Here is a 26,097-nt window from a genome sequence, read left to right as displayed (position 1 = left end):
GGATGGTATCATTACGACAAATCTTTCCGGCAAAAACTATCTATATATCCATCACTAAAATGGGGTATGAAGAATGTAGGCTTGTGGCTAAACTTAATATTACCTCAAAAACAGACATTTCAAAAACCACAATCTTCCATCACAGTATTCCCTTATATAAAAGGGATATGGTTACGCATTCAATGAAAGTCAATGTAAGTGGGCAGGGTCATGTAGGTACAAAACACGAATGTTCGCATTGTTCAGGCCCACATTCATTTCTTAAAGGTTTCAAAAGAAACATGGCTTTTCAAGGACAAAAGAGAGAATGTATCAAAAGGCAGCACACCAGTGAATTTGGAAAACATGCGTCAAAGTTGGAAATATATCCAAACAAGGAGACAGTTAAGTTTTTAAACGGATGGTTTTTTGAATGGTTTTTGTTACCAATATTTTCAGGTTATGGATGTAATATTGTTGATAATTTAAAGTCGGTAGATCAATTTCACATTGTTAGAAAAAAATTAGAAACAGAAATAAAAGAAGGACGCCTGGCTGGTCCTTTTAACCTCTTCACACTGGCCGAACGCAAATGTGCGGCCTCCCGGCGTCTGGGCCTAGACGCCGAGCGGTCGCATATTTGCATTCTATTAAAAAAGGACATATGTGACGAGAGCGCACACCCTGCCGTGCTCCCAGCACACATGTCCGATACTCACGGAAAGGTCCCGATCTCCTCTTTCGATTGGGACCTTTCCCGATCATGTGACCGCCGCATCACAGCGGTCACATGACCCTGAACCCCGCCTCCCGGCTTCTGAAACTCTTAAAAGGGCCGGGAGGCGCCGGCGCAAAGGGGTTAAGGAACCACCTTTTCATAATTTTAGGATATCGCCACTGGGTAATATTCCTAAATAAGAACCGAATACGTATCGGCTTATTCACCACCTATCATTCCCAAAAGGCTTTTCTTTAAACGACAAAATAGATGAAGGATCAGCATCAGTATCATGTTGCACGTTTGAAGGAGCCATTCATAAAATAAGAAAGTTTGGAAAAGGAGCATTGCTAGCCAAGGCAGATATAAAGGCAGCATTTAGGCTATTACCTATTAACCCAGAAGCATTTAACTCATTGGGTATCCATTATGAAGGTCAACTTTACTACGATAGATGTTTACCAATGGGTTGTTCACTGTCTTGTGCGTATTTCGAAACATTTTCAAAATTCTTACAATGGGCTATTGAAAAAGAATCAGGCCAGAATGGGAGAACTCATTATCTGGATGATTTTTTGTTTATAGGCCCAGCATTTTCGACAATATGTGTAGACATGCTGCAAATGTTCAGTAAGGTAACGCAGCATTTCGGTATACCATTAGCAAATGAAAACGATTTATCCAACCACAAAATTGGAATTTTTAGGAATACTGATAGACACAGAAAAATTTGAATTTCGACTGCCAAGAGGAAAAAATTGACAACAATAAGAGGGTAAAAAAAAGTATTATTAATAGAATTACAGTCATTATTAGGCCTACTGGCATTTGCATCCAGAATAATGCCAGTGGGAAAAATATTTTCGTGTACGCTTTATTTAGCGATTTCGGGTTTAAATCTCCTTTCTCACATGTAAGATTAACCTGTGAATTAAAGGAGGATTTAGTAGTGTGGTTAAAATTTTTTGAGGAATATAAAGGTTGTTCGTTTTTTCAGGATGAATTTATCTTTGCAACGGATTTTGAATTGTTCACTGATTCAGCTGGCTCATTTGGTTTTGCGGAAATATGGAAATCACATTGGAGTTGTGGTAAATGGCCATCAAAATGGATTCGAATGAATGCAACAAAGAACATACCGTATTTTCCGGCATATAAGACGACTTTTTACCCCATGGAAATCTTCTACAAAGTTGGGGGTCGTTTTATATGCCGGGTGTTGTGTTGAATCCATACCGGTACTTCCGAGCTGACGCTTCTGCGCATGTCTTCGGCAGCAGTAGACGATCGCCGATCACCATTCATAGCAGAACTGCATGAAACTTCAACAAGGTCGGATGCAGCAGTTGAGTGCTCGATTGAGCTGGACTGAAACTGTGACATGCAGAAAAGGGATACACATCGGCTAGCAGCAAGATGAGTATGCCCATGAAGATGTGTATCCCTGACGCTTCTGCGCATGTCACAGTTTCAGTCACAATCAATCGAGCACTCAACTGCTGCATCCGACCTTGTTGAATTGACCCCTTCATGGCAATATCTTAATGAAATACGGTAATTAGCTAAGCATTATAATCATAATAATAATGTCTTCACTGTGGCAGTTCTGTGCAAACTACGGTACCGCTCGGATCATCTTGGAGACAGGGAGGGCTGGGCAGGGAGAGCTGACCCACCCAATCCAAGCAGGCTTTGTATGCAGTGTGCACAAAAAATACATCGCTTGCCGTGATTTGTTGGTTGTTGTATACTGGGTTGGATTGGCGATTCTGAGGGAAGGCAGGGGGAAGCAGGAGCATCTGCACTTCAACCAATTCGAATGTTGGAACAGCGCATCTCTAATGAAGTTTGGTGTGCATCTTATATGTGGTGAAAAAACAGAGTCTATCTGGTGAGCAGATACATGTGGTGGTGAATACAGTACAGCACCAGTATCTGTACCGGTTCATACAGTACAGCACCAGTATCTGTACCGGTTCATACAGTACAGCACCAGTATCTGTACCGGTTCATACAGTACAGCACCAGTATCTGTACCGGTTCATACAGTACAGCACCAGTATCTGTACCGGTTCATACAGTACAGCACCAGTATCTGTACCGGTTCATACAGTACAGCACCAGTATCTGTACCGGTTCATACAGTACAGCACCAGTATCTGTACCGGTTCATACAGTACAGCACCAGTATCTGTACCGGTTCATACAGTACAGCACCAGTATCTGTACCGGTTCATACAGTACAGCACCAGTATCTGTACCGGTTCATACAGTACAGCACCAGTATCTTTACCGGTTCATACAGTACAGCACCAGTACATACAGTACAGTATACAAATGGATAACAGTCAAGACCCCATCATGGCTCCACCAGCAAGAAGAAAGAAATATGAAGCCAGTTTCAAACTTAAAGTTGTAAACTTTGCCATGGAACAGAATAACTGTGCTGCTGCAAGACAATATGGAGTAACAGAAAAGATGGTTCGGGACTGGAAAGCAAATGAAAAAGCATTAAAGTGTATGCCAAGGGGTAAGTGTGCATTAAGAAGAGGCACCCCACATTGGCCAGAACTCGAAAAACATGTAGCAGACATGGTGAATAAGCATCGCCAAAACGGTTATATAGTGACCCGAAATAAAATACGTTTGTTTGCACTTCAGTGGGCCAAATCTAACCCAGATCACAGCAACAGATTTAAGGCCACTGTATCCTGGTGTACTAGATTCTTGGAAAGGCATAATATGACACTTAGGCAAAAGATGAAAATTGCACAAGAATTACCTGCAGATCTTGATGCCAAAGTAAATAGTTTCCATCGATACGTAATACAACAGCGCAATAAACATGGCTATGCGTTAAGTAGTATCGGAAATATGGATGAAACTCCAATGAATTTTGATATGGTTGGAAATAAAGCTGTCCATCCAAAAGGTGAAAAAACAATTTTAATTAAAAACAACAGGACATGAGAAGTCCAGTTTTACAGTGGTACTAGCATGCACAGCTGATGGTGCCAAACTGAGACCAACGATTATTTTTAAAAGGAAAACAATGCCGAAACTCAAGTTCCCTGTTGGTTGTTTTGTACACGTGAATGAAAAAGGCTGGATGGATGAAGAAGGGGTAAAGCTATGGCTTGATAATGTATGGAGCAGGCGACCAGGTGGACTTATTCAAAAACGTAGTCTACTGGTGTGGGATATGTTCAGGGCTCATTTAACTCCCAGCACCAAGCAAAGGCTTGCAAGAATAAACACAGATGCGGCAGTTATTCCTGCAGGATTGACATCGTTGGTACAGCCACTGGATGTGTGCCTAAACAAGCCATTTAAAGATCGCATTTGAGAACAGTGGAATGAGTGGATGGTTAGCGGCGGAAAGTCATTCACAAAAGGAGGAAACATGCGGGCTCCACAGCTGGATGTTGTGTGCAAGTTTGTCATAAAAGCCTGGAATGATATTGATGCAGAAACAGTAATCAAGTCTTTCAAGAAGTGTGGCATATCAAATTCATTAGATGGTATGGAGGATGACTACTTGTGGCAAGATGAAGAGGAAGCCGAAGCTGAGACCACACCATCTGATACGGAATTAGATCCATACGATGACTGCCTTACAAATGTATCACAAGATGTCATTGATGTACTTATGATATCAGATGACAAACAGGAGGATTTTGAAGGCTTTTAAAGGGAAACTGTCACACCAGCAAAACCTTGCAGTTATGATGGGCGTTGCTGACTCGCCAGGAACTTGCTCTCTCTCTATTGTTTGTTATCTTCCTCCTATCATCATCAGTTCCAGTTTGGTTGACTGCTTAGAAAACAAACAGCATGGCAGCTCCCATGGGTTTATTGTCTTATCCTTCCTTTCAGCTTTAGAGTGAATTAGGAAAAGTTTAATCCACTTGCACTGTTTTATGTTTACATGTTTGATGACAAACAGCCTTTGTTTATAAGTGACAGTTTTCCTGCTAGGTATCTGCATGTCATAAGCATTTGAATTAAAATGACCATATTGAAATCAAATCTGATGTTTTTTAATTTTTATTTGGTGTGCGTTGGAAGAGGGGTAGTCTTCCATGGCGAGTATAGCCCAAACCCTATATTTTAACAGGAAAAGTAGGAGGTCTTCTTATACGCCCAGTCGTCTTATACGCCGGAAAATACGGTAGTTTTGCTAGAACTATTTCCTCTAATAGTAGCGTTGGAATTATGGGGAGAGCACTTTTCCAACAAAAGGCTGTTAGTACAGACAGATAATAAAGGGGTTATGTATGCAGTATATTGTTTATCATCTAGGTCAATTTTGGTGGTAAAATTGCTTAGATATTTAGTTTTGAAATGTTTAAAACTTAATATTTGGATTAAAGCAAGATGTGTCCCAGGTAAAGAAAATCAAATAGCTGACGCCTTATCTCGATTCCAGATATCAAGATTCAGACAATTATTTCCAACAGCAGATTTAAAAGGGTTTCGAGTGCCCAGATCACCTGTGCAACCGGATTTAAACGTACTGATAAAGGCCATAAAAAATTCGGTATCCAACAGCACATGGGTTGAATATTCATCTTCATGGAATAAATGGAAGCAGTTTTCCAGAGAATTGGGTTATCAGTTCAATTGCCCATCTGAGAATACAATTCTTTCTTTTTTGTGCTCATTCATGCACATGAATTTTGCTTATAGCCATATAGTTAAAATTCTAGCAGGAGTTTCCTTTTTCCTCAAGTAATTTTCCAGCATGTACATCATTCTTTTCGGTGAAACAAGCGCTCAATGGATATAAAAAACAGCATTATTCTCCAGACACAAGACATCCCATATCTATCGAATTATTAAAAAAGTTATGTAGGATTACCAAAGAAATTTGTTTTTCAGACTCCAAATCTATACTGTTTAACGTGGCATTTATTCTAGCATTTTTTGGAGCATTACGCATATCAGAACTATTGCCCCCAAATAAAAAAAGAAATGTCTGGTCTACTACTACAAAATGTGACGGTTTTGGAAAATGGAATTAGTTTGTTTATTCCATTTTCAAAAACAGATCAGGCTGGAAGAGGAAAATGGATCAATCTTTATACTTACTGTATAATAATAATAATACTTGGGGAGACATGGATATTTGCCCTTTTGTCATGGTAAAAAAGTATTTGAATATTAGACCGGTCAGCCTGGGTCTTTTTCTGGTGCATGCTGATGCATCAGCTGTAAGTAAGTCTCAATTTAATGCCATTTTAAACAGCTTCCCGCCCTGCCACTGTATATATACGTGTGCAGGGCGGCACTCAGGCGCAAAACCACGTTTTAAAACGGGTTCCGCGCTCCCGATGTTTTCACCAGCAGGGGGCGCGTGCGCTCCCGCCGACCCGCGGGTGACACCATTCGATCCCGGAGGGATCAATCATTAGATTTCAGCCAGTGATGTCTGGCTGAAATCAGATGATTGGTCCCTGTCCTATCCTGTCCTTTGTTGAAGTTTACACAGGACAGGATATGATGTCATTCTTCTCTGCCTGGACACATTCCGTTCCAGACAGAGAAGACGACACAGTAAAAATGAGTAAAACAGCACATACCCACAGTTAGAACACACCTAGGACACATTCAACCCCCTGATCGCCCCGCCCCCCCCCCCAGTTAACCCCTTCACTGCCCTGTCACCAGTGTCACTGATCAGTGAATCGATTTTTACTCATCACTGTATCAGTGTCGCTGGCGACTTCCGATAGTGTTAGCGTCCCTCCCAGATAGCGCCAGATTGCCCGCCAGTACACCAGTAATCCCGTTTAACCCCTTGATCGCCCCCCCCCAGTTAACCCCTTCACTGCCCTGTCACCAGTGTCATTGATTACAGTGAACAGATTTTTACTGATCACTGTATTAGTGTCACTGGTGACTTCCGATAGTGTTAGCGCCCCTCCCATATAGCGCCAGTTTGCCCGCTAATGCACGGGATTTTTTTTTACCAAAAACATGTAGCAGAATACATTTTGGCTTAAATTTATGACTAACTTTGAGTTTACGATATATTTTTTATAGCTGAAAGTAGAAAATATTGTTTTTTTTTCAAAATTTTTGTGATTTTTTTGTTTATAGCGCAAAAAATAAAAAGCGCACAGATGATAAAATACCATCAAAAGAAAGCTCTATTTGTGTGAAAAAAAGGACGTAAATTTCGTTTGGGTACAGCATTGCATGACCGCACAATTATTTGAATTAGTGCAGCGCCAAAACAGCAAAAAAAGGCCTGGTCATTAAGGGGGGTAAATCCTCAGGCGCTCAAGTGGTTAAAGAAGGCATTAACAAACTAGGTCTTATACAATTTAAATTCACATCTCATTCGTTTAGAATAGGCGCAGCTACGCAAACTGCAAAAATGGGCTTGGATGATGAAATAATAAAAAAATTAGGTAGATAGGAGTCACAACGTTTCCAATTATATGTTAGACCTAACCTGTCTGTTTATTTCTTCAGGTGATAGAAGATATATATGGATACTGGGACATTCATTTGTCTACTGGGCTTTGAAAAGAGCGGCTCAGCGTTCATATTCAGCTAATTTAACAACGGATCCTGCAAAATCTCTAATTTTATGGAAAGGAATACGTGGTCTTAAATGGTTTAACTTGTTTTTTCATCTTTCTAAGTTGTTTGAAGTTTGGCCTGCACCTCAGATATTAATCATACACCTTGGGGGAAATGCCATAGACAATGAGAAAACTCTAGAACTAATGTTCATGACGTAACGGGACTTACACCGTTGCCACTTACCATCCCCGAATACTACCATTATCTTTTCAGAAGTAGTCCCTAGACTTGTATGGTTAGTTAATCCTCAATTAAAAAAGACGACTAAACAAGTCTATGGAAAAATTCATGCCTCTGATAGGTGGAATTTCATACCATCACACGGATCTAGAAGGAGGAGTTAGTGGCATTTATCGTTCAGACGGTGTGCATCTATCAAACGTAGGTATAGATATCTTTCATTTAGCATTACAAAATAGTATAGAATTGGCCTGCGGCTCTTGGGTAGGCCGGACGTTGTAAATAGTTTGGCTGGTGGGGTCTTATTGATAGAATTATTTCAGATAGCTCGAGTCCTAAAAGACTGAGCAAGCTTATTCCTGGTTGATAATTAAAATGTAAAAGTTTTGAATAAACGATATTGCAAATTTAATTTATGTTGTGTGTAATTACCAATAAAAGTGCCGCAGCCAAAATTTTATGCCAAAAGAAGAAATATTGTGTATGTGTCATTATTTAAATAAGTGTAGTTATTTCGGGGATGAGGAATAACGTGCAGCCTGCATTTCCATGCACAGGACCCTGTGTGACCCAAAACAAGTAGTTGCCTGTCCTAAGGGACAAGTTAGGTGTATGAATACATAGACACAGGAGAACTGATCAGCCTATCATTACAAGCAGGGGCGGACTGACCATTTGGAAACTTGGGCACTGCCCGAGGGCCCGGGGTCAGTAGGGGGGCCCCATGAGATGCCCGTGGTACCTTTTTCATAGGCTTTTTTGAGTTTGGGCAAAGACACAGGGGCCCCATGATCCCCTATTGCCCGGGGACCCCATGAGTTGTCAGTCCGCCCCTGATTACAAGGTGAGATAAACAGAAAACACAAGGTGTAGAATTACACGAATAACTATTTGAAAGCGTACAACATATTTAACAAAGAATAAAGTATGTTTAGGTATGTAGTTGCACGTGTACCTGGCTACAGCAAGTGTCATGGCCCTCTATGCTTCAATGTCAGGCCAATCTGACAATTCCGGTAACTGTTGAAACTTGCCTGCTCTCTGCTGCCTGGAGGATGATGAAGACGAGGTGTTACTCTTAAAAACTAATTTCTCATAATCCTTTCGTGACTCCTTGCAAGTGGAAAACTAGCAGGAACAGTCTTGGCTCCCCATCTGATGCGGAGGCATCTATCCTGGCTCCAGAAATCCCTATGCATGGCCCTTTTCACAGCAGCTCCAGCCTGATCACCTGAAGCTCTGACACCTGTGACTGGTCCTGCTCGGATATATTCCTGCCATCCTATTTTACACTTGTGAGCGCATATAAATGTGTTGACCACTTGCCCTCCTGAGGATTTACCTCCCTTCCTGACCAGGCTTTTTTTTGCTATTCGGCGCTGCACTATTTCAACTGATAATTGGGTGCAGCATTGCATGACCGCATAAACAAAATTTATGTACTTTTTCACACAAATAGAGCTTTCTTTCGGTGGTATTTGATCACCTGTGTGCTTTTTTATATCATGTGTGAGACTTTTTGGGAGCCTAGCCACATACAGGAGCCTGAAATCCAATGACCACTTTGAAAGCCTGAAGGTGCGTAACTTCCTCATTTCACCTCCTAACTACCTAGCACAGTTTTGGAGGCCCTGACATGCCAGGACAGCACCAACCCCCCCAAAATGACCCCTTTTTGGAAACTAGACACCTCAAGGAATTTGAAAGAGGCATGGTGAGTATTTTTCAGATCTCATTTTTTCCTCACAAGGTTTTGAAATATAAAAAAAAAAAAGTTTCTAAAAACGCGTGGCAACAAACAAGATCTGCAAAGCACTCACCATGCCTCTTGTAAATTCCTTGAGGTGTCTACTTTCCAAAAAGGGATCATTTGGGGGGGTTGGTGCTATCTTGGCATTTCAGGGTCTCCGAAACTGTGATAGGTAGTCAGGAAGTGTAATGAGGAAATAAAGCCCTTTAAAAGCCTGAAGGAGCATATTGGATTTTGGGGTCCTGTACTTGGCTAGACTGCCAAGACGTCTCTCACATATGGTATCCCCATACACGGGAGCAAATAGTTTGGGGTGTCTACTTTCCAAAAAGGGGTCGTTTTGGGGGTGGGGGCATTTTATGCCCAGCATTAGAAGTTTATGCCACACATCATTCACTCTTCTAACCACCTGAAGACTAAGCCTTTTCCGACACTTCTCTGTTCACATGAAAAAAAATCAGTATTTTGTTCTAGGAAATTACTTTGAACCCGCCAACATCATATATTTTTTAAAGCAGACACGCTAGTGAATAAAATGGTGGGTGCTGCAATTTATGGCACATAGTACTCGAGCAGCGATTTGTTTTTTTAAAAATACACTTTCTTTACTTTTAATGCACAAAAACACAATATATTGGCCAATTATTTGGTAAAATATAAAAGATGATGGTATGCCGAGTAAATTGATACCAAACATGACATGCTTTAAAACTGCGCATGCCCTGTGCAATGGCGACAAACTGCATACATTTTTAATATCCATAGGTAATGCTTTAAAAGCCTTTACAAGCTACCATTTTAGATTTACAGAGGTCTAGTGCTAGAATTACTGACCTTAATCTGACTTTTGCAACGATACCTCACATGCATGGTGCAACCGATGTTAACATACTGGCACGGGATCAATGTGGGGGGGGGGGGGGCGAGGGTGCTTTATTTTTTAAGTTATTTTGATTTTTTACATTATTTTTACACTGTCCTTTTCATTTTTTTGATCACTTTTAATGCTATCACAGGGAATGCAAATATCCCTTATAACTTCAATGGATATTGTCATACATTCATTTTTGAGAAATCTGGGGTCTATGAGACTCTAGATATCTCCTCTACTCTTACATTATCTAATCTCACCAAGATCGGTGTGATCAGATGCTTTCCCAATTTACAAATGGCGCTGTTTATATCCTGCGAAACTGAAGTGATGAAATGCTCGTAGCTTCTGATTTCTTAGACTATAGAGATGATTGTCACCATTCTGGTCTCCAATCAGCTCTATGGTCAGCTGGCAGAAACACCCGCTGCATTCTCAGGTTCCCCCGAGAAGGCCGTGGAAGGCAGCGGGGGAGGGGGGCATCGTCTCTCGCTGCTTGTAAAAGCAATCTTGCAGCTAATTAGCCACTAGGATTGCTTTTACATGAAAGCTGATCACTGGCTGAAAAACATTATACCAGGATGATGCCTGCAGCACCAGCTTGTACTACACTTGTGGGACTTGCCACATCACCAAGTGATACTGCAGTGCTAGTATGTGAAAGACCAGGATGTACTAGGCTGCTGGTGCTCGCCAGTTCACCAAAAGGTAGAGTGGCACTAGTACTGGCACTCTGCTGCATATGAGAGTCATCATGCAATTGTAACATCTCAGCAACCTGGGATTGGGGTTGGGTACGCCTGATCTTAGCAGAGACCTCTTCTCCATCATCTGAGCTATCTGTCAGGATGCAGCTGTTGTCTATAGGTTCGTATTTTGAGGCTGATTGTGTCAGGGAGTCTTCCCCTTCGTTCTCACCTGACATACTCAGAATCCTGTAGGCCTCTTCACTAGAGTACCTTTCCATTGGCATTTTGGCCACTACATTTATAGGTACCTAGTGCGCCCCACGGTAAAAGGAGCACCTAGCTGTCAGGGACTGCTTGAACCACTACAAAAAAATGTACCAGCAAGTGCTAACAGAGATCAGGCCTGATTCTACAAACACTGCGGTTTTGTGTGCAATGTATCAAGTGACAGTGACCTACTGACACTGCACTTGCTGGGGGAGAAGGGGGCGGTAAGCGTAGGGGCCAAACGCAGGTGCTGGCAGGTATCGGGGCTGATCCCGCTAATACTGCGTTTTTGGGGACGCTATACTAATGTGAACACTGGTATAGTGCTGATCTGATCAAAGATATTGATCCATTCAAAGACTATACTAGCAATGGAGGTTTATAGTGTATGTGAGTGTGCTCCTGGCAAACAAGGGGTTAAATGGGATTACTGGTGTACTGTCAGGAAATCTGACGCTATCTGGGAGGGGCACGAAAACCGTGGGAGTGCAAATCACATACATATATGTGATTTTATGCACCCGTGCCGCCCTGTATTTCTACTATAGGGTGGCGCGGAAGCGATTAAACATGTCCAGTAAAAAAAAAAAAAAAATTAAAAAGTAAAATTTGGTCATAAATTTAGTCCAAAATGTATTCTGCTCCATGTCTTTGCTAAAATAAAATCCCAATAAGAGTAAATTAATTGGTTTACGTGAAAGTTATAGCGTCTAGAAATGGCGGTATAGATACTGGAATTTATTTTCTTTTTTCTATAAATAATGACGGCGATCAGCGACTTATAGCGGGACTGTGGTGGGCATTCTGACACTGGGAGGAACTGACTTGGTGTCACTGATATCCCCAGTGACACCAATAGAGTGATCAGTGCTAAAAAAAAAAAAAAAGCACTGACACTGTACTAATGGCACTGGGCAAAAAAGGGTTAACATAAGGGGTGATCAAAGGGTTAACTGTGCGCTGTTTTACTATGGGGGCGTGCTTACACCCGGAGCAGTGTGCCCGAGCCGACGGGGAGGACGACTGTTAGTAAACAAAGTAGCCCTCCTCCCCGTCAGTGATTGTCGGTAATCACCGGGTGCTGGCAGGTAATCATCGGCCTGGGCCTGCTGATTGACAGCCGTGGCCGCGAATGGCGGCGTGGGTAGGGCATGAACGCGGCCTGCGCGCACCCCCTACTTGGAAATGCAAAATCACGTGTACATACGTGATTTTGTGCACCCGTGCTGCCCTTTGGCAGCATTTCTGCTATAGGGCGGTAAGGAAGTGGTTAATTGGTGTTTATAAGTGGACTTGCAGTCCAAGTTACCTTCTTTGTGTGTCTTTCATACAATATGGAAATGTAAGAACCGCAGTCATATCATTATGGCTAACTGTGCTCTTATTTCTAACAATAACCCTAAATATCCCAAAAAATTAAAAGTCTGCAGCCCCTGCGGAGCAGGCACCTTTCGCTGAAAAAGAAAGTAAAAGTCTCCTAAACAAGATACAGAAAAAAAATCTGAAAGCTAAACCCTGGAATAACCAAATCTTGTCTAATTACCAGAGGCGTGTGTATTCTTCCTTCAATCTTTGTGTGCTTTGTGTATCTCTGCCACATCTGTGCAGCAATCCAGTGTGAAATGTTATCTCTGTACAGCAGCTTTCTGTAAAATCTTTAGTGGGAGAGGCCTTCTGGGTACCTCTCACAGCTCTAGACTCCACACAGCCTAGCGATGGGACTGCTACTTTTGCAAGGTAATAACCAAGTTTGCAAAGACATTTGGTGCACACAAAGTGAACTTATATCCTTTGTGACTATTGAAGAATAAAGAAAACAAATATAGGTTTATGTGTAGCTTTATGACCTACAGGTTATACCAGGGGTCCTCAAACTATTTAAACAGGGGGCCAGTTCACAGACCTTCACACTGTTGGGGGGCCGGACTCTAGTTTGAAGAAGAAAAAAAAAAAAGAACAAATTCATATGCGCACCACACACATCTTATTTGTAGTGGAAAAAAACTGGAAAAAAACAATACAATATTTAAAATACACTGTACTCTAACGCACTGGACACCACAATGCACAGTACACTGTGATGCACTGGACACCGCCATTAACTGTACACTGTGATGCACTGGACACCGCCATTAACTGTACACTGTGATGCACTGGACACCGCCATTAACTGTACACTGTGATGCACTGGACACCGCCATGCACTGTACACTGTGATGCACTGGACACCGCCATGCACTGTACACTAACGCAACGGGCACCGCAATGCACTGTACTGTGTGACGTACTGGACACCGCAATGCACTGTACACTGGACACCGCAATGCAGCGTACTGTGTGATGTACTGGACACCGCAATGCACTGTACACTGGCACACTGGACACTGCAATGCACTGTACACTAACGCACTAGACCAGCCTTTCTCAACCAGGGTGCCTTGAGGTTTCTTCAGGGGTGCCTTGGAAAAAGGTCTAAAAATTGCCCAAAACTTGTACACAAGCCAGCGGGTGGAACAAGCCTGCCTTTTAGTAACACAAAGCCACAGGTTTTCATTGTGCACCATTAGGACCTTTTAGCCACCAGTGCCTGACAACCAATGACATCATCAGTTGATAAGGAGGATGTTGGTTGCCTGCACAGTATCTTGGTTTGACCCTCTCCCGCCCCTCTCGGTCTGTGCTGGGGGTCACATCTCAGTGATAGAGAAAAACTGAGGGAGAAGAGAAACATTGGAATACTAGTCAGTACCAGTGTGCAAAAGTGTATTTACTTTGGAAAAACAAATCACCTCTAATGTTGGGCGTCCTATGTATGCGGATGTTGCTGCGTTATATAAAACTATTAGAATACTTTTATACATTTCAGAATAGGGTGCCTCAGGATTGTCCATAATTTCAAAGGGTGCTGTGACAAGAAGGCAGGAAGAACTAAGGGATGTGTCCAGGATGGAAGGTATATTTGCCCCAGGTTCATGTTATACACGGACTGTTTCTCCTGTTGTGCTGTGTAGTGAGCCGTTTTAGGTCACTGATGATTTCATTAGCTCAGCTGTAGCGAGTTGAGGGCTCTGGGCTCTATAAAACGCCCAGGCTGCTTAGAGAGGATGCTCCAACCTGGAACCAGTTTGCTGTGCAGGACAGACTGGGGAGCAACCAAACCATCCTGTGGTGAGAGATAATCTGTGTGATCTTAGACTGTGTGAACACTCTGTGTCTAAGCAGCAATAGGCTGTATTCAGACAGCTAGATAGGAAACCTGTGTTTGTAGTTAGATGCCCAGCAGGGCAAGGTTTTATTTTCTGTTTGTATTTTTTTGCTGTTTTGACTATTTGCACCGTGTGTTCACCCGACTTGTAAATAAAGCACAAACTTTTCACCAAGATCCTGCTGTCGTGCTGAGCCTCTTTCACGGTGTTCTGACCCATCCAGGGGGCCAAGCACAACCCGCTACTGGGTTAATCCCTCACATATGGTGGAGGATGCGGGCAGGTGAAGCAAGGCCAGCATGGAAGAGATACTGAGACAGCTTGCTTTGGCAAATGCAAGTCAGCAGAAAACAAATGCAAGTTTGCAACAGAGCCTTGCAGTCCAGCAGCAGGTTTTGCAACAGAGCCTTGCAGCCCAGCAGCAGGTTTTGCAACAGAGCCTTGCAGCCCAGCAGCAGGTTTTGCAACAAAGCCTTGCAGCCCAGCAGCAAGCCCCGGAACAGGCGTAGGCACGCCTTAGGGAATCGTTGGAATGGCAGGAACAGATACACCAACAGCAAATTGCAGCCATCATGAAACAGCTTCAGCAGAGTGAGCAGACTGAGGCTGGGAGTGATTTTACTACCATACCATCTTTCCGTGTAAGTCACCTGCTGCCAAAGATGTCTGCAGATGAGGACCCTGAGATGTTTCTGACCACTTTTGAGAGGGCAGCTGAAAAAGAAAGTTGACCTAAAGAGCAGTGGGCTGGACTAGTGGCCACCCCACTATCTGGCGAGTCCCAAAAGGCTTATTTTGACCTTGAGCCTGAGGAAGCCAAGAACTAGGATCGTTTAAAAATGGAAATTTTGGCGCGGCTGGGCGTAACCCTGGCTGTCCGGGCTCATCGGGTACACAACTGGAGTTATCGACTGGGAAAACCACCCCGATCCCAAATGTATGACCTTATTCATTTGACCAGGAAATGGCTGCAGCCAGATACACTGTCTGGACCAAAGATTGTGGAAAGGGTGGTGATGGACAAATTTCTGAGGTCTCTCCCTACTACCTTGCAGAAATGGATGAGTCATGGAGATCCACAAACAGCAGACAAGCTTTTGGACCTTGTGGAGAGATATCTAGCGACTGAAAATCTTACGTCTTCCCTCAAGGAATCACCGACTTTCCACCCCAAGACCAGACCATCCCCAGCAATGGGTAACATTGCACCAAGGGATGGGGGTGGAGAGATTGGAAAAGGGGGAACGAAAGGTACTTTTGGGACTGTTTCCAATATCTGGCGTGAGCGGCCTGGAAAGCCAAACCCGCCAGAGGTGAGCAGAAGGATAATCTGTTACCGCTGCCGGGAAAAGGGACATGTAGCAGCAGATTGCCCAAGTACGGATGAACCAATGCACTGTGACTTTCTTACTGAGAGACAGCAGTCCCCATTTGCAACTGTTACTTGCACTGCTGAAAAGGGAAATGAGAAACCTTTATGCAAAATGGGTATTGATGGTAAAAATGTTGTTGCATTGTTGGATTCAGGTAGCCTGGTTACTTTGGAAAAAACTGAATTGGTAACGGGAAAAACCTTGCACCCTAGAAAATTGGCAGTCATTTGTGTTCATGGGGACACGAGAGAGTATCCAGTGGCAACAGTGTCCTTTGAGACCTCCCTCGGTAACCTGTGTCATCAGGTGGATCTGGTTCCCCAACTGCCACATGACGCCATTGTGGGGAGGGATTTCCCAAAATTCTGGGAGCTCTAGAATGGCCCAGATTTCCCATTAAATGGTCCTTCAGAGCCTGAAGGTTATCCTAGGGAATCCTCTGAGGGTGAGGATTGAGCCTGTGTTTCCCTTGCCAGTATTAGCAGGGAAAACAGAGCCTAGGGAGGAGCCTACAACCCCTAGTGTTTGACTTAGAAGTACACAGGGAAAATTTTGCCACTGAACAACTGAAGGACCCCACATTACTAAGGGCCCGAGAGAATGTAGTAAAAATAGAGGGGGAATCCTTTCTATGAGTGAATTCATCTGGTGTGCTGCATACTACCCGGATAAACAAAACTGTGATGATTGTACAGGGGAATACACCACAAGTGCTGTTGACCATACTAGAGATAATTGGTCACCTACATAGGGTGAGTGTTGGTCCATGTGGGGCACCAACAGTACTGTTAAGTGGAGCATGTTATTACAAGTACCAAACCACTGGCCCTTTTCACACCTTCGTATTATCTTTTTGAACTTTTAACTTACATATTCTTTGGTTTACTTTATGTTTATCGAATGTATACACAATGTTGTAATATGAGCAGTTTGCATTTGATTATTTATGGTACACTGTGTTGAGGTTAACACATATTTAACCCCTTGCCCTACTGAGGATTTACCCCCCCCCCCTTCCTTACCAGCCCATTCTTTGCATTACAGCGCTGCGTTACTTTAACTGACAATTTCGTGGTCATGCAACGCTGAACCCAAATGAAATTTACGTACTTTCTTTCCCGTGAACTGAGCTTTTTTTCCCCTGACAGCATTTTGCAGTGAAGGACCCTTGCTCTTTCTGTGGAAGCAGCAGTTGTTCTGCAGAGGACAGACCTATAGCTTTGGGATCAGCGACACTCATGCACCTTGCAGATTGGAGAGTTCTGTCTCTGACTCAGCAGTGGGTGTATCAGATCTCTGAAAGGCAACCGTTGCCTCCACACAGCGAGAAAGGGTCCTTCTCAGCAGCATTGCAGGTAGTGGACCAAACTAGGGATGCACCGAAATTTCAGTGGCCCGAAGCGTTTCTGCCAAAAACACCCCTTTCGGCCGTCGGCCGAAATGAAAAAAAGCACCGATACGGGTGCCAAAAAAACCCCGCCCCTCGCTGCCGCCACTCGGGAGTTCTCAGCCTCACCTGAGAAACCATCGATCCCGGCGCTGGGCATAGAGATGAGTGAAGGAAAGATGGCCTCCACTCATCTCTATGCCCTTGGAGGACCGGAGCGATGTCACTTCCGGTTACGGACATTTTTTTTTTTTAAAGCACTAGATCAATGGGTTTTTTTTTGATCCAATTCTTTACATTGTAAAGGAGAGATGTTGGGTCTTATTGACCCCATATCTCTCCATAAAGAGGACCTGTCACTAATTATTTCTATCACAGGGGATGCATGCATTTCTTGTGATAAGAATAAAAGTGATAACAATTTTTTTAAAGGGACAGTGCAAAAAACAAAACAAAAATAAATAAATTAAAAAAAAGTTGAAAGTGTCCCTGTCACCCCACGTAGTGGTGAACGCATATGTAGGCCATGTCCACATATGTAAACAATATTCAAACCACGTGTGAGGGTATCGCCACGAACATCAGAGCAAGAACAATAATTATTGCACTAGACCTCCTCTGTAACTTTACACTGCTAACCTGTAGAAATTTTTACAGCATCACCCATGGAGATTTTTTAAGTACCGCAGTTTCACACCATTCCAAGAGCGTGCACAATTTTAAAGCATGACATGTTGGGCATCTATTTACTCGCCGTAAAATTCTCTTTCATATTTTACAAAAAAATTGAGGTATATATTGTTGTTTTTTTTCTAATCAAAGTGTATTTTTTTCAAAAAAATATATATTCATGTTTAAAAATTGTGCATTTCGGTTCTCGGCTAAGTGCATTTTGAATTTTCATTTTCGGCACCAGAATTTTCATTTCTATGTACCACTAGACAAAATATTTTTTTTTTGTTACAATACTTTTGTTTTGAAGCATCCAAAATGTATTTAGCTGATTTAAATTGAAGAATGTGTTGACTTTTACATTTTCAAAAGGAAAACAGATATGGCAATCCCCTGTAATTGTCTCAAAACAGCAACTTAAAGTGATTCTAAACCCATTTTATTTTCTTTAAAATAATAAACATGTCATACTTACCTGCTCTGTGCTCCCCTCGGGTCCCTGGCTCCTCCCCCTTTGCCAAGTGTCCTCATAGCAAGCCACTGGCTATGGGAGCACTCGTGCAGGTTCACTGCAGAGCCAGCTCTGAGTGTCTATTGACTCACAAAGCACAGCCTGGCCCGGCTTCCTCCTCACTGGCCAATGGCTCCCACTGCTGTCTCTGAGCCAAAGACAAAGGAGAGAACAGAGAGATGGAATATTGATTTTTGCTAAAATGTCATCTATCCTTCTAGTGTATGATCTGAAATTACTAAGAATAAAAAGGAGCTCTGGATAGGCAGTGGATTGCTGCTGACAATGTATGTGTGTTTTGGTTATAGAACTAAACTGCCCGAGTGATGCCTGCTGTAGTACTCTAGTGATAAAACATGAAAAGGAACCATGGCTTACCTTGCGCCTATGATCACCAGGTAATCCAGTAACCTGAGAAATGGCTTTTTCTTCTGCCCCATGGTCCCAACTTCTTACTTAATCATCTCACACACTGCTTAGCTCACTGGACCATCACTGATCAAGGAGAAACCAGCAGAAACCTTAAACCAGGAGAAAAATACACAAAAAGAAACAACAAAATATATAAATACATTTCACACATACCAGCCTTTATATAATATTAACCTCAAACATATGGCTGAAATATTTATACAGGTCTTATCTGACAAAGGACTTATATTTCTATCCCTCCAGTCCTGAAATCTACACAGCTCTGCCACACAGCACAGTACTGTTTGTCAGAGCAGGAACCCCATTTTTCTCTGCTGCAGATAACTAACACTTACAGGTCTTGCCTTTCCCCTAGCCTATGACTGAACAGTAAAGAGAGAAGCAGAAAGCCGAATCTTTCTGTCACTTCCCCTTCTCCTCCTATCAGCACATGAGCACAATCAACTGGTCCCTTGCACTGCTGCAGCACCCCCCCCCCCTTAGTCTGATCTCTGCTGACTTCAAGAAGCTGATAATAAATCAAATTTCAGTTACTGTTTGCATTTAAAAAAAAATAATTTATAGATATATTAAAGGGAGCTCCACCAAAAGGGGCAGCTCTGTTTGTCTGCCTCCTACCCCCTCCACTGCCACATTTTACACTTTTTTTGGGGGGGGGGGGAGCGGGTCCCTGGTTCTAGCATGCCCTCCTCCTTCCCCCCACAGTCTTCTAGGACACTTTACAGGTCCAAGAAGACTGCCGGACCATTCGGGAGGTGCAGTACACCTCGTGCAGTGGGCACCCAGCTGTGAAGCCAAAAGGTGTCACAGCTGGGTGACCACAATTAAGATGTCAGCTCAAGGGGGGGGGGGGGAGACAAGTGGGTGAAGGGACGGCATAGGCGAGAACATCACTGATCCTGCTAAGAAAGAGTTCAATGTTTTAATAGGGGTATAAAGTAGAACTATAGGCAACATTTCTTTTTCATTTTGGACATTTATAACCCCCGTCAGTTTTATTTTTTGCCATCTGTGTCCCATTGGGGAGATTTACCTTCACTTCCTGTCCCATAGCCAAAACAGGAAGTCAAAAAAATCCCTGAAAATTAAGGGAATACTTTGGGGTCCCTCATTGGAAGATTTCCCCTCTATTACTTTTCTGGGGACAACACAAAATTTGGGATTTTCTTTTACATTTACCTTCGATGATAATGGCAAACAGGACACATAGAGAGGGGGGATCTCTCAGGGACAAAGACAGCAATAAAAACCTGACAGGTGTTCTAATCCCTCTCCTCTCTACCCCCCAAAAAAAAAAAAAAAAAGTTTTTCCTTTAGTTATACATTAAGGCTTTCTAATCCCAAGAATTAAAATACTCCATAATACTTGCTGCCGGTATTCTCACCTTCCAAAGCCCTTTAGTTCACGGGTAAGTTCACCTTTTGATAAAAAAAAAAAAAAAATGCACATTTTATATGCAGGTAAAAAAATGTGCATTATTTTTTGCTGCCGAAGCCTGGAAAGCATTGCACCAGCGATAGGCAGATCACTGATGCCATGCAGGTCTCCTGCAGATCTGTCAGTACATCTGCTCACCCCATACAGGATGTACAAGCAAGCAGATATACTGACAGAAAGACTGAATGAACTATCCCAGTGCTCCACAGTGCCGTGGTAGTTCATTGAGAACTACAAACTGACAGCCGCTAAGTCTGTCGGGACTAGTAGTTTCTCATTCACAGAGGAGTGATGTGACCAGGCAAATGGAGCCCCGCACGGCCACATTTTTTAAACATTTGACAGCTATCGGGGAGAAGATCGCTCACTAGCTGACAAAGCTGGTGATCTGCAGGGAGCGGGGGCCAGTGCTTTCATAACATGTTACACTCTGAATATGGGGGTAACATGTTACAAAAGGTGAATTAACCTTTAACCACTTGCCCTCCAGAGGATTTAACCCCCTTCCTGAGCAGGCCATTGTTTTGCATTACGGCTGGTCAATGATACGGTGGTATTTGATTGCCTATGCATTTTTATTTTTTGCACAATAAAAAAAAAAAAAGTGACGATTTTGAAAAAAAAAACCAATATTTTTGACTTTTTGCTATTAGACATTTAGACATGTCCAGTAAAAATTTTTTAAAAATCACATTTCATCACAAATTTAAGCCAAAATGTGTTCTGCTCCATGTCTTTGCTATAAAAAAATCCCAATATGTGTAAATTAATTGGCTTACGTGAAATTTATAGTGTTTACAAATGGCGGTATATATACTGGGTTTTTTTTTTTTGTTTTTTACTAGTAATGACGGCGATCAGTAACTTATAGCGGGACTGCAGTGGGCATTCTGACACTGGGTGGAACTGACCTGTTTTCACTGACATCCCTAAGAACACCAATACAGTGATCAGTGCTAATAAAAACCACTGACACTGTACTAATGGCAGCTGGGAGGAAGGGGTTAACATGTGGGGCAATTAAAGGGTTAACCTGTGTTCTGTGTTACTATGGGGCTGTGTGTTAGTGCTCTGCACAGCCATGCAAAGCAGTGGGCAGGAGCTGACAGGGGAGAGAACTGTTTTGTTTACAAACCATTCCCCCCCCCCCCCCCTTCACTGTCGGAGATGTTCGGCAATCACCGTGTGCCGGTGAGTAAACACCGACTGGGACCCGGTGACTGATAGCTGCAGCCGCGAATGGTGACGCGGGTAGGGCACATGGGCGCCCCCTACCTGGAAATGCAAAATCAGGTATATACACGTGATTTTGTGCACCCGTGCCGCCTTGTAGCAGTACTTCTGCTATAGGGTGGACGGGAAGCGGTTAATACAATACTGATGTTTACCTTCCTGGGGACACCTCTGGCACGTGTGCATTCTAACGAATATTCTCAGTATCCTAAAATGCTGCGATGTGAAGACACCTTTGCTCTAATGACATGATCACAGATCTATAGTATTGGTTCTCACTCTCACAAGCCTTCCTCTGTTTACTTCCCGAAACACCATGTGACAAGCAACATCACAGGGGCTGTGTCATCACTTAGGCTACTTTCACGCTGACTTGCGGCAAAAACACATATGCATATTTCACACGTTTATACCACGGTTGCTGTGCGTTTTGTGGTGTGTGTTAAATGTGTTGCATTGCAAAGCATATTGGTGAATAGCTGGTTGTTAAGGACGTCATCAGGTACTGGCTTCTTAACCATTTGACAACCAGCCTATAGCCGAATAAAGGCTACAGCGCAGTTGTCCAGTTCTGGGAGGGCGTCATACGACATCCTCCTAGAACGCGCCCTCCCGCGTGCCCCCAGCAGCGCGCATCTGGTGATCTCTGTGATTGCTGAGTACCAGCAATCAGCCATCTGCTGATTGCTGGTACAAAGCTTTACAGGCTCCTGAAACAAATAAATAAGTGCACATTTTTTTTCCACCAGAAAATTTAAAAAAAAAAGTGCTTTTATTCATAAAAAGTGAACTTATCCTTTAACTAGCAGCTATTGATTGGCTGTGAAGGATGCCGGTGGGCGGCCACTTCTTAACAACCAGCACATTTCTGCCACATGACCTAAAAAAACGCACCCTGGGTGAGGACTGGTTACACTCTGAGGGCCGGATGACACCAGGACGGCCCAGGAATGCGGCACTGAAAGACTTGTGGAAGAAGTGGGAGGACTGGAGAACTCGGACACTCAGGGCATTGTTGGCCACAACTTGGGGGCCAGTCACACAGTTTTGTTTTTCTTTTATTTTGATTTCAGTGAGCTGTACCCTGTGCAGGCCTGGGGGGGGTCAGCCACAGTCTGCCTCCCCAGTGTTCTGGGGGAAAACTGGGGGAGGCAGGTGGAGGGAAACACTGGGCTGGGGGGGGGGAAACTGGGGGAAAAGGTGGGGGGGGGGAAACGCTAAGGGGGCAGGGGGGAAGAACGCTAAGTGGGCGGAGGGGGGGATAAAGCTAAGTGGGCGGAGGGGGGGATAACCCAGAGGGTGTGGAGGGGGGGGGGATAAAGCTGAGGGTGTGGGGGGATAAAGCTGGGGGGGGATAAAGCTGAGGGTGTGGGGGGGATAAAGCTGAATGGGGCGGGGGGGATAACGCTGAGGGGGAAATTGGGGAGATGCTGAGGAGGCAGGTGGGGGGGACGCTGGGGGGCAGGTTGGGGAGCCCCAGCTATATCTGTGCCTCTTATTCCCCCACCTTCTCCAGACATGACCTCCTATCAGCCTTTTTATACAGACAATCCCCCCAGCCTTCTCCACAAAGCCCCCCGGCCTCCTCCATCCACCTACCCAGCTCTCCTGCCCTCTGTCCTCCTCACCTGCTCAGCTCAGCTCCCCCCGGGAGGCCATCATCCCCACCCCGGCCGTTCCTTTCCTGTTCCCCTCTCAGCTGCTCCTCTCCTCCGCCTCCCATAGACTTTACATAGCTAAAGATGGCCGCCGTTTTCTCTGTATAGAGCCGACTGGGAAGGGAGACATCTATGGCGAGGAGCGGTATTACACCTGAGAATGCCATCTTGTGGCAGAACTCAATAATAACCATTGAATGGCCCCAATCCTGTGTAATTCAGTGTTCTTGCAAAGATCACTTATTGTTATCTCACAAATATATTCTTATTCTTATAGCCAAATTTGCCACGCTAACTCCTCCCACAGTTTTTACACTACAAAGACAAGTAATATATCAAAACGTGCGGATTGTTCCCGATCGGATTGCTATTACTTTGTGGAACGTTTCGCCGAATCGTTCACGAAATATCGCGGTTTTTGTGGTGAAATTTTCCCATAGGAATGAATGGTGCAACTAGAGTGAGAAATGACAAAGCTACAGTGTGGAAGGAAAAATCAGAACATGATTTGTAAACTGCCATCACTATGTCATTTTCAAGCCCACCTACACATATCTTATATCAAAACGTTCAGCTAACCCTGCTGTCACTAAAAATGTTCACGGCTAAGCCATAGTCCTGATAGTTTTCACAATATGACCATTTGTTTGCAACTCACCCCTCCCATTGACTTTCATTGAAACTTCACTCACAGTCACCTGAAATTTTAAGGGACATTTTTAAACTGCGACTGTGCATTCATTTTTAATATTTCAGACACATACTATACATCAAAATTTAGGTCTGGTTCTTGTGATTCTAACAATATAACCCTTTTCACGGTAGCATTTATACTTTTAAAACTACAAGTGTTTGAAGATGGCAATCGCCAGTGAAGTTGGCAAGTTGGAGCAGTGTGTATATAAAAATGCCTCTCAGAGTGAGTTGCCATAGCAACCCAGCTGTGTCAACAGAGGCTCCGCCCACTCCTCTGCCCTTGCTGTAGAGTGAGTTGCCATAGGAACCCAGGTGTGTGAGCAGCCAGCAGAGTGACAAATGCTACTCCGCCCACTGCACTTGTAGACTACTGCTGCAGGCAAGAACACAATTTCCCCAGAAATTGTACCTTTTCTACTTAATATTAGATATATTTAAGCTGTTTTCAGGTACTCCGGCATCAATTACTACCAGGATGCCGAGATCTTCACGACGTCCATCTCGTGGAAGGCCATCACGTCAGGAGGGCGGAGAGTCTCCCATAGCTCATCGGACGAGGTCCAGAGCGCAACATCGGCAGAGAAGGGAGGACGCCGCCATCAGCCGAAGCCGATCTCCAAGAGACCGCAACAGGGCTGCTGAGCACCACCCAGAGCCACAGGGAGCACCGGCCATGGAGCCACAGGGAGCTCTGGCCATGGAGCCACAGGGAGCTCTGGCCATGGAGCCACAGGGAGCTCTGGCCATGGAGCCACAGGGTGCACCAGCCATGGAGCCACAGGGTGCACCAGCCATGGAGCCACAGGGTGCACCAGCCATGGAGCCACAGGGAGCACCGGCCATGGAGCCTCGCGGCGAGGAGCAGGTAATCTGTACCATTTGTTTAGCAGATTGTGAAGATGGAGACGCCAATACTACCCTACCCTGCGATCACCAATTCCACAACCGCTGCCTCCAACAATGGGTTGAACAGAGTGCTACCTGTCCCATGTGCCGGGCGAACATTCCTATCGTGCGAGGGAACCAGGATTTCAACCGTATGAGAGAGTTTCTAGATGACAATGGAATCGACTACGTGATCGATGAGGAGAATGGTATTATAGAGATCTATTATTAATATTATCAGCTTAGATGTATTTATTGTATTATATATTTTAAGAGTTTTCCTGTCTTGTAGAAGTTATAGTATTTAATGCTTTAAAAAAAAAACCCAAAAAACAAAAAAATTAAAAAAAAAAACAAAAAAAAAACAAAAAAAAATATAGTTGTTGAATATTATTATTAGTATTATATATTTTAAAATATGTTCTTTATTGTAGTAGTCTAAATATTATTATTATACTGTATTTATATAGCGCCAACAGTTTGCTCAGCGCTGTACATTACAATGGGAGACAATACATGAGACAATACAGTAACAATACAATAAAATACATGAGGGGTTCGAGGGCCCTGCTCCTTGGAGCTTACAATCTAGGAGGGAGGGGAGAGTGGTACAGGAGGAAATAGCAGTGGGGGATGGAGTGGTGGGGGGAGCGGAGGAGATCAGCAGTTAGGTGAGGGCGGGGTAGGCTTCTCTGAAGAGATGGGTTTTCAGGGTGCGCCTAAAGGTGAGGAGGGTAGGTGACAGTCTGATGGATTGGGGTAGTGAGTTCCAGAGGATGGGAGAAGCCCTGGAGGCGGGCATGGGAGGAGGAGACCAGGGAACTAGAGAGTAGGAGGTCTTGTGAGGAGCGGAGAGTGCGATTTGGGTGGTAGATGGATATCAGGTCGGTGATGTAGTTTGGGGCAGTGTTATGAACAGCTTTGTACATCAATGTTAGTATTTTGAGTGTTATGCGTTGGGCAATCGGAAGCCAGTTGAGGGATTGGCAGAGGGGGGTGGCAGATACGGAGCAGTTAGTAAGGTGGATGAGTCTGGCCGCAGAATTCAGAGTAGACTGAAGCAGGGTTAGCCTGTGTTGGGGTAAGCCGACAAGGAGGGAGTTACAGTAGTCAAGTCGTTATATGATAAGGGAGTGAACGCGTTGCTTTGTAGTTTCTGGAGTTAGGAATGTGCGTATTTTGGAGATGTTGTGGAGGTGGAGTCTGCATGAATTTGTCAGCGATTGGATCTGGGGCTGGAAAGACAGATTGGAGTCTAGAATGACACCAAGTACTCTGGCTTGCGGGGTGGGGCTGATGGTGGTGTTGTTGGTCGTGATGGAAAGGTCGGGGGGGGGGGGGGCGCGGGCTGGGGGGAAAACAAGGAGCTCGGTTTTGGCAAGGTTTACTTTGAGGAAGTGAAGTGACATCCAATCTGAAATGTCGTTCAGAAGGCTAGTGATTCGGGCGGAGACTGAAGGGATGAGGCGAGGGGTAGAGAGATAGATTTGAGTGTCATCGGCATAGAGATGGTAGTGGAAGCCATGGGAGTTTATCAGGTGACCAAGGGAGGAGGTGT

At 44.0% G+C, this 26,097-nt stretch overlaps 1 long non-coding RNA gene across 15 annotated transcripts in view; it reads right to left on the bottom strand.

Moving 5' to 3' along the window:
* Positions 1–26,097, bottom strand: part of LOC149429009 (uncharacterized) — a 645,951-nt gene that overhangs the window by 247,234 nt on the left and 372,620 nt on the right. For 14 of the 15 annotated variants that reach the window (XR_016310627.1, XR_016310628.1, XR_016310634.1 and 11 more), the window contains one exon: positions 18,576–18,718. This is a non-coding gene — a long non-coding RNA (uncharacterized LOC149429009). Of the gene's footprint in view, positions 1–18,575; positions 18,719–22,928; positions 23,039–26,097 lie in introns of those variants that run through there. The other variant, XR_016310641.1, reaches the window with a different exon arrangement.

The sequence above is a fragment of the Staurois parvus genome, unplaced genomic scaffold, assembly GCF_062004578.1.
Source record: "Staurois parvus isolate SC_StPar_1 unplaced genomic scaffold, SC_StPar_1.0 ptg002864l, whole genome shotgun sequence".
Classification (NCBI taxonomy): Eukaryota; Metazoa; Chordata; class Amphibia; order Anura; family Ranidae; genus Staurois; species Staurois parvus.
Note: the sequence above shows the minus strand (reverse complement) of the source record. Positions and strands in the feature narration are given on the sequence as shown.